This window comes from Sus scrofa, chromosome 4 (genome assembly GCF_054392235.1).
Source record: "Sus scrofa isolate SSC_HxYL_T2T_F1_AM1 chromosome 4, Sscrofa_HxYL_maternal_Yorkshire_Landrace_v2.0, whole genome shotgun sequence".
Lineage (NCBI taxonomy): Eukaryota > Metazoa > Chordata > Mammalia > Artiodactyla > Suidae > Sus > Sus scrofa.
The window spans coordinates 134074603-134083079 of record NC_139386.1 but is presented as its reverse complement, the minus strand read 5'-3'; the positions used below and the strand labels follow the sequence as shown (position 1 = coordinate 134083079).

The 8477-nt window shown below is 46.1% G+C and overlaps 1 long non-coding RNA gene across 3 annotated transcripts in view; it reads left to right on the top strand.

Annotated features, from left to right (window-relative positions):
- The first annotated feature begins 563 nt into the window (after positions 1–563).
- LOC110260391 (uncharacterized) overlaps positions 564–8477 on the top strand; it is an 82836-nt gene continuing 74922 nt past the window's right edge. For all 3 annotated transcript variants that reach the window (XR_014843155.1, XR_014843154.1, XR_002343643.2), the window contains exon 1: positions 564–682. This is a non-coding gene — a long non-coding RNA (uncharacterized LOC110260391). The remainder of the gene's footprint in view (positions 683–8477) is intronic.

The following is an 8477-nucleotide window of genomic DNA, read 5'->3' as shown; positions in this document are numbered from 1 at the left end:
GTGACAACAGCAGGCTAGTGGACACGAGGATAACGCCACACAGACGGCAGCAACTTTCCCATCTGGCTCTGTACCTGGAAGTGTGGGTCTGTCTTCCTTTGTCGCAAGCATCCCCACCCCAAGAGCCGTGTGAAGGACACATGGAAAGAGCCAGGATTCGGGATGACCGAGAGGAGGTGGTGCCCACCTGCATTTTCTATCCACCTCTTAGTCCCCTGTCATCACCAAGGAAGGATGAGGGGGGCCCCAGGGATGTGGACCCAGACCGTGTAAAGACTCCAAATGCAAACTGCAATTACGAAAGGTGCTTCTTGTCAAACTTTAGGAAAGGACATTACTACTTTTGAACAAACCTACCTAAGAAAGCCGTGTAGGAGGGAGAGAAGGAGACTGTCTCTGGATGGGAGGAAATTCCAGTTCAGTCTGGTTTAGAGAAAACTTCAACCACAAGCTCTTTTCAAAAGGATATCAGGATTCAAGCATTACGTCATCTAAAGAAACTCTCATTGGTGCTCAGACCCGGACTGGCTGGAATCAGGTTCTCTTTATTTCACCCTTTCTCTGCTGAGACACTGACCGTCTAACTTGGGGAATACATTTTTCATGTTGGTTGTTTGCAGCAGCAGCAGTGGAGCAGACAGCATTGGAGGGAAGTTGCTTTCTATAAACCCCTCACCTCAGTGTAAGTTTTTAATGCTTAGATTGTCAAGTTATTTCAAATGCTTTGTTGCTATGTGGTTGCAAAAGCAGCATTACCAATGAAAGCCTTTGAAAAATAGAATATCGACTCGTTCTCTATCTTCTCTTCAGCCTCCTTTCTCTTATTTTTCCCAGTTTTATTGAAATATAATTGACGCATAATACTGTGTAAGTTTAAGATGTACAACACGAGGATTTGATACAAATATACGTGGCAAAACGATTATCACAATATGGTTAGTGAACCCATCCATCACCTCGGTAGTTAGATTTTTGTGTGTGAATGTGGTAAGGGCATTTAAGGTCTATGCTTAGCAACTTTCAGGTATACAGCACAGTCCTGTTGGAGAGAGTCTCTATGCTGCACGTGAGATCCCCAGAATTTATTTACCTGATAACTGGAAGTTTGTAGCCTTTGACCAGTATCTCCCCATTTCATCTACCCACCCCTAGCACCTGGCGACCATGCTGCTACTCTGTTTTTCTGTGAGTTTGACTTCTTTAGATTCCACCTATTAGTGGAATCATACAGTATCTGTCTTTCTCTGTCTGACTTATTTTGTTGAGCATAATACCCTCAAGGTATATCCATGTTGTTTCAAATGGCAGGATTTCCTTCTTTTTTAGTGGCTGAATAATATTCCCTTGTTAATATACACCACATTTTCTCTATCCATTCCTTGGCTGATGGATAGTTACATTGTTTCCATACTGTGGCTACTGTGAATAATGCGGCAATGAACATGGGAGGGCACCTATCTCCTTGCTTCATGATAATGATTTCATTTCCTTCAGATACATACCCAGAAATGAGATTGCTGGATCATATGGTAGTTAATTTTTGGAGGAATTCCTTCATACTGTTTTTCATAGTGCCTCTACCAATTTACACTCCCACCAACAGTGTATAAATGTTTCTTTTTTTCCACATCCTTGCCAACGCGTGCTGTCTCGTCTTTTTGACAATAGCCATTCTAATGGTGTGAGGTGATTTCTCCTCATGATTTTGATTTGCATCTTCCTAATGTTTAGGGATGGTGTGCATTTTTTCATGTAACTGTTGGTTATTTGTATATCTTTTTTATAAAAATCTCTATTCAAATTCTCTGCTCATTTTAAAACCAGATTATCTGTTTTTTTTAACTTGTTTTTGTTTTGTTTTGCTATTGAGTCATATGAGTTCCTTATGTAATTCATATATAAACCCTTTAGCAGGTGTATAGTTTGCAAATATTTTTTTCTTGTTCCATAGGTTGTCTTTTCATTTTGTGGCTATTTCTTTTGCTGTGTAGTCCAGTTGTTTATTTTTGCTTTTGTTACTTGAGCTTTTGGTGTAATATCCAAGAAATCTTTGGAAAGGCCATTGTCAAGTTTTTTCTCTAGGTTTTCTTTTAGGTGGGTTATGGTTTCAGGTCTTACATTTAACTCATTAATCTATTTCAAGTTAATTTTTGAGTGGTGTTAAGGTAGGGGTACAATTACGTTCTTTTGTGGGTGACTAGCCAGTCTTCTGGCACCATTTATTGGAGAGATTATCCCTTCCCCATTGAACTTTCTTGGCTCCCTTGTCAAACATCAGTTGACCATATATGTCTGGGTTTATTTCTGGGTTCTCAACTCTATTCCATTGATGTATGTGTCGTTTTTATATCAGTAACATACTGTTTTGATTACTACAGCCTGATAGTATAGTTTGAAATCAGGGAGTGTGATGCATCCAGCTATATTCTTCTTTCTCAAGATTGCTTTGGTTTGGGGGATCTTCTGTAGTTCCATACAGATTTTAGGATGGTTTGTTCAATTTCTCTAAAAATTGCCACTGAAATTTTTATAGAAATTGCATTGTTCTACAGATATCTTTGGGTAGTATGATCAGTTTCCTTTCTTTTATAACCACACTCTTACTTTTTGGGTCAACATTTATGTCAGATGCTTTACCTTGTCATTAGGGGTGGATATTAAAATTACAGGGTTATAACCTAGCAGCTGTTTACAAAAATTGAAGTAACATACCATGGCCACAAAAGAGACATAAGTATCTTGGCTAAATGGGGACAGTTTTATTTGGGTATTTTCCACTCTATTAGGAAAAGGCATTGACATTGTTGGTGATTTCAAAAGTCAACCATTCTGGAAGTGGCCTGTATTCGTCCTGTCTTCTTACTGGGTGCTTGAATGGAACCAGATAGTCACAGGCAGTAATTCTGGGCTGGAGTGATAAAATGACTCCTAGTAGCTTGGGAGTTGTAAAACGTAGGACCGTTACCTTGATTTCATGTCCCTTTTACTGCCTTCTAATGGTAATATAGGAAATATATGCTTTCTAGTTAATAAGTTCAAATCCTTCGTATTTCAATCATTTTTGGTTTTCCTACTGTCCCTGGAGATAAAGCAGATGACTGTCAGAGGCAGGAAACACAGGTCTAGATGCGTCAAGAACTACATAGCATAACAGAGCATAAGGAAGAGAAACTGGGTACTCTGACCACACAGCCATTGGCCAGAGGACTGCGGAAGAGCCACAGCTGTCAGCCCGGCAGCCGCAGAGCCAGGAGCCACTTCTCAAGCTTTTCAAGCATGGCGTGCTTACTTCCCTTCCTGGCGCTATTTCTCCCCAAACAGTCATAAGACGATCCACGGTTGGGATTTTGTCTCCAAAGATAAGAAGAGAAGGGTGGGAGGGCAAGATCCCATCAATAGGTGACCTTCAGAGGAGATAGGAAGGTCAGACAGAGAGCACATAACATAGGAATAGTTGGGGGAGTAGGAGTGGTGTCTTTATCCTCTTCTGCACAGAGACCTACGTTTCCACCGATAGGCTGTTGGTAGGTGACTCAATGATTTAGTGTTTTAACACAGTACAATTAGTTGCATTTGAAAGAATAACATCTGCATGTTCTCTGCCTGGTTCAGCAACTTCCCCTGCCCCCTGTGACAACCGTTGTCTATTATGAAGCCTCCCTCCAGCCCAAAGCTCAAAATCACTGATCATATTGAAGAGCAGACACAAGTCAACAAACTGCGATGCATTTGATCATGGTTCCTACGTCTGTTATCATCCAAAATATCCATGCTGCGAGGTAGGTTCTTTAGGAAACAGACTCTGAGAGTGTGTATTGGAGAGTACCCTGCCTTTCAGGGAAGGGAATAGGAGGAAGGGAATTAGGGAGAGGGAGGAGTCGAGCTGCAATGCAGTCCCAACCAAGGCTTCGGGTTCCTGGGGCCCCGGTCACATGGCCGCTTGGGCATCCCTGAAGCTGGGTTAGCCTTGCAGGGTCGTCCTGAACCGGGGCTGGAGGATTGGCCCTTGATACCCTTGCAGGGACCAGTCGTGGGATAAGGAAGCCCGAGGGGAGGTGGTGTCACCCCTGGGTGAGGTGATGTTCTAAGTTGAGTCCTAGAGAAGGATGCAGCTTCTTCCCATAGCAGAGGGGTGGGTGGATGGATTTGGGCAGTGCGCCACAGGCTCCTCGATAATGCGAATTAGACTTTTAGAGTTGTTCAATTCTTCCCAGAGTTGACAGACTATATAGGAGTGATAAAGATGTGAAAGACACCCCTCAATGGCCCAGAGATGGCAGATTTCTTAGAAATTATAAGGCAAACTTCTTTTGGGGAAACTTTTTACTCAAGTCATCAAATGAATGACTTTTCCATGTAGTACACAGTAGCAAAAACACAGGGTTCTTCTGGTTTTTTCGTGGTGGGTGGGGTGGGGGTCCTGGGGAAAGAGAGTGGCTGCCTCCATCACAATCTGTTGGAAAGAATAAAAAGCAGTTGGCTTAACCGTCACCCCCCCATCCCTCAGCTTGTGTCCACATTCTTGGAGGATGAGCTAAAGGTCGAATTCTGGATCTTTCTGTGTAAGAGGGGAGAAATCTGCTGCCAAGCACGGGAGCACTGAGGTGGAATCCAAAACCTCGTTGTGGCTTCGGAACCATGCCTGAAACGGCACGACTGTCCGGAGCCACTTCAGGGAGCGAAGGGATCCTTGCAGCCCTGCCTACGATGATCCAGGGCTGTCTGAGATGCAGGAGGTGAAGCCAGAAGATATGGTGCCTAACGTTGAAGAAAAGCATTTTTCTGTCTGTTGACACCGATGGTGTCCGATTGAGCGGGTTAGCAAAATAAAGACAGATGGCAACAGATGAAGGCGAACACTCTCAGTACCTACACTATCGCGCCCACTCCTGCTGAAGCTCTCCCGCTCAACTTCCTCCACAACTCCCAGTCAGATGTCACCGAGTGACCCTGAAGAGAAGAGCAATTTATGATGGATCAGGGATCAGGATTAACCATGCATTTATCATGGAATGAAGAATCAGAAACTTCATTTAAGGTATAACTGTGATGTTTGTCTGGGGCTGGTGGATCATTACTTTGCAATCACTCCTTGTGTGAGGAAGCAGGAATTGATTAGCCTAGGGTCATTAAGTCCATCCCCTGCCTCCAGGCTGTACAGTTTGCGTAAATGGTTCCAGCTGGATATGCCTTTATGCTCTTCTTAAGGAGCTCCTGAAGAGGAAATTACGAGATGCCCCAGAGGACCACGTGGTGAGGGTCTCATAGCCTTAAGCTCCAAGAAGTTCGTTTCCATATTTAAGGAACCCTGGCCTAGGGCTCACCTCATGGCTCTGATATTTAGCAGGGGTTTGACCTTGGAGTAGCCATCCTTTGACCTAATTTTTCGCATGCAAGGAGAGAGTGAACGTTCTTCTCCGGTCCTCTCTGAAGCCCCCGCAAGACCGCCTGGAGGATCAAGGACAACCGGCACGTAGAACACGCTGGTGTGTCTAAGTTAAGTTGTGATGTACCTGCCAGAGGTACAAACTGAGATCGATGAGACACAATTAAGGCCTGATGAGGCCATGGAGATGCAGATGCGATGAGGACTGGAAAGCCTCAGCGAGTTTAGATTGAGAGACCAGGTCTAAGATGGAGTTTATCCTGCCTACGGTCGAACATTCGGTGCCTTCGACTTGGTCATGTTCAAGCCCAGTGCCTTCATCGCCGTGTGATACCAGAGGTTAAGTTACCTAGTATGGAGATGTCCACTGTTGGGTTTAAGTACCATTTGGGATGATTTTTTGTTTCTCCCTTAGCGATGCTCAAGGCCCTGGAGTGCACTGTCCTGTATTCGGCTGAATCCAATTACCCGGGGGCCAGTGTGGGTTTCGTGTTGAACCAGAAACCCACCCACTCATCGCACATGTGTTTCCATATCGCATAATGAAAAATACACTGTAGCTTCAAGCCTCTGATAAATGATGGTAAATTTTTTCCAACGTTGGAATTTTTCTAATGTCTGATAAATGTCTTTCATAATTCACGGACGCTTTTTGAGCACAAGAGAACATCCATTATAAAGCAGAGATATAAATTCTCCCGGTATACGCCTCTGACCCGACCCCAGCTCTGCTCTGTGGCGTTCGAGTCACGGCCGTTTCGCTGTTGCCGGATGGGCTGTGTGCGCTGCGCTGGAGGAGCTGTGACCCCCTCTCCCTGGGCCCTTGGACACAATTTGTCCCGTCTCTTTCACCCTTGGAGAGCCTCACAGCTGGTCTGCATGATACCCGATATCATTCTGATGATAAATGAAGGCCTTGCTTAAAGTACAGCATCGCGGTCCCGCGATGGGGAACGGGATGCCTCCTCCGAGGACAAAGCACTTATTATTTGCAGCGATTGCACAGCCATTTCTGCTCTTGGATCTTTGCATGTTCGAAAGCTTGGGTGTATTTCTTTCTCTCCTTTTCTATTTGATTTCTGGAGCTTTACAGCAGAGTTTGTCTGAAGCCCTTGTCTTTCAGAAGGCTTTTTAAAGCTCGTTTTTAAAGTCACGCGTGGAGGCGTCTATAAACAAATCGTGAAGCCTGAGAATAATGTAAGACTATGCTGTATTTGCAATAGCACCTTATCATTTACGAAGGACTTCCGTTACCAGGATTGGCCCCTTGTTTCATTTCTGCTCACATGGGTGCTGCCAAGTAGACAAGGGAAAATATCAGACACCTGGGGCTTAATCGTTGTAGATGTTTTGTTCATTTTTCTTATTTCCAGCAAGTGATGGTACCAGTGTTCAAACTCCTGCCTTCTGATTATTCACCCCGAGTCTTTCAACCTGATGCCGTGCTCAGTACCGAATAAAACGTGCAATGATGTGCACGTGACACATTTCACCGCATGAATATGGGCGATCAGGGTGCCTGGTCGTCAGGCAGCCACGGCGACTTACACAGATGAAAAGGGTGAGTGTGTTTTAGGCACAAAGTTAACGTTGGTAGGAGTGGTTGGAGCGCAGGTGGAGAAGGAAGACAAAGATGCTGTGGCTCCAAGCAGCCCCTCCTGGCAGGTGTGAGGGGCACATCTTGAGGAGGGGGGGACTCTCCTGCCCCAGGCCAGTTCTGGAGCCCCGGGTTTGGGAGGAGAGACAGGGCAGGGGCTGGGAGAGCCTCTTCCCCTCCATAGCCCTGCTTCGGACCCACCGCTTTGCAGTTCCAGGAGACAGGAAGAAAACAGGCACCTCAGAGAAGCTTATTTTAGGGTTTAACAGGTGACAGGTGACAAGTTTAGGGCTGTGATGGTTAGTTGAATGTGTCAGCTTACTTGGTCCCTGGGTACCCTGCTATCTGGTCAAACAGTTGTGGGGGCGCATCTGTGAGGTTCACCCTTCGTCGCGAGACAGGCGGGAAGGTGGATTACCCTCCCCGGCCTGAGCGGGCCTTGTTCCATCAGTTGCAGGCCAGCATAGAGCGAAAAGGCAGACTGTCTTCCAAGTAAGAAAGTCCCTTCTGCTTGACACCTTTATCCGGGTCATCAGCCTTGGCCAGCCTTCTCCTTCAAAGGGAAATAACAGCTCTTCCTGAGCCGCAGTCCTGCCAGCCCTCCTCCTGGGACCACACCCTCCACTCTCCTGGGTCCCCGACTTGTTGACCATGATCTTGGGATGCCTCAGCTGTCCTCATCATGTGGGCCAATTCCTTGTGATAAATCTCTTTCCATATAGACACCTTGTTGGTTCCGTTTCTTTGGAGAACCCAGACTAATAAATATAACATCCCTCCAAGAAGACAGGTGGTCAGTAGCAAATGACAAGGCAGAAGTGACAGTGGTGAGTGTACTCTCGGAGGTGTGGGGGCCGGGCGAGTTGGGGTCCTGGCAGGAAGGACACTCAGGAAGCAGGACAGAACAAAGCAGAAACAGCTACACTCCTGAACCGTGTACAGGAAAGCTCTCCCAAGTTGGCTGTGCGGGGTGTGATGGGGAAGGGGCAAATGGAAGGGGCTGGAGGGCGAGGGCATTTGGGGGCATGAATAGGAGGCCTGGGCCAGAATCCAAGGCAGGGTTTCGAGCAGTCATAGGACAGTATGAATGTGCTGGGCTGAGCTGGAGAGAGGCAGAGAGGGCAAGAGAGCCGTTCCGAGAGCAAGATAAGGGCAAGGCGGGCATCCCAACGATGGGACTGTGCCTTCAGCCAGGTTTGCTGCTCCTCTACTTGAGGCTGAAGCAGCTGCCATTTCACTCTGTCAAAATCAAATTTTACCTGGGAGGTCCCACTGTGGCACAATGGGATCAGTGCCATCTCTGCAGTGCTAAGACACAGGTTTGATCCCGGGTCTGGCACGATGGGTTTTGGATCTGTGTGGCCACCTGTGGTGGTCGCACCTGTGGCTTGGATGGGAACTCCATCTGCTGCAAGACAGCCAAAAAAGAAAAAAAATGTACCTTCATTTAACTCAAGCCAGCAAGCATTTTCTCATTCATTTACTCAGGAAATA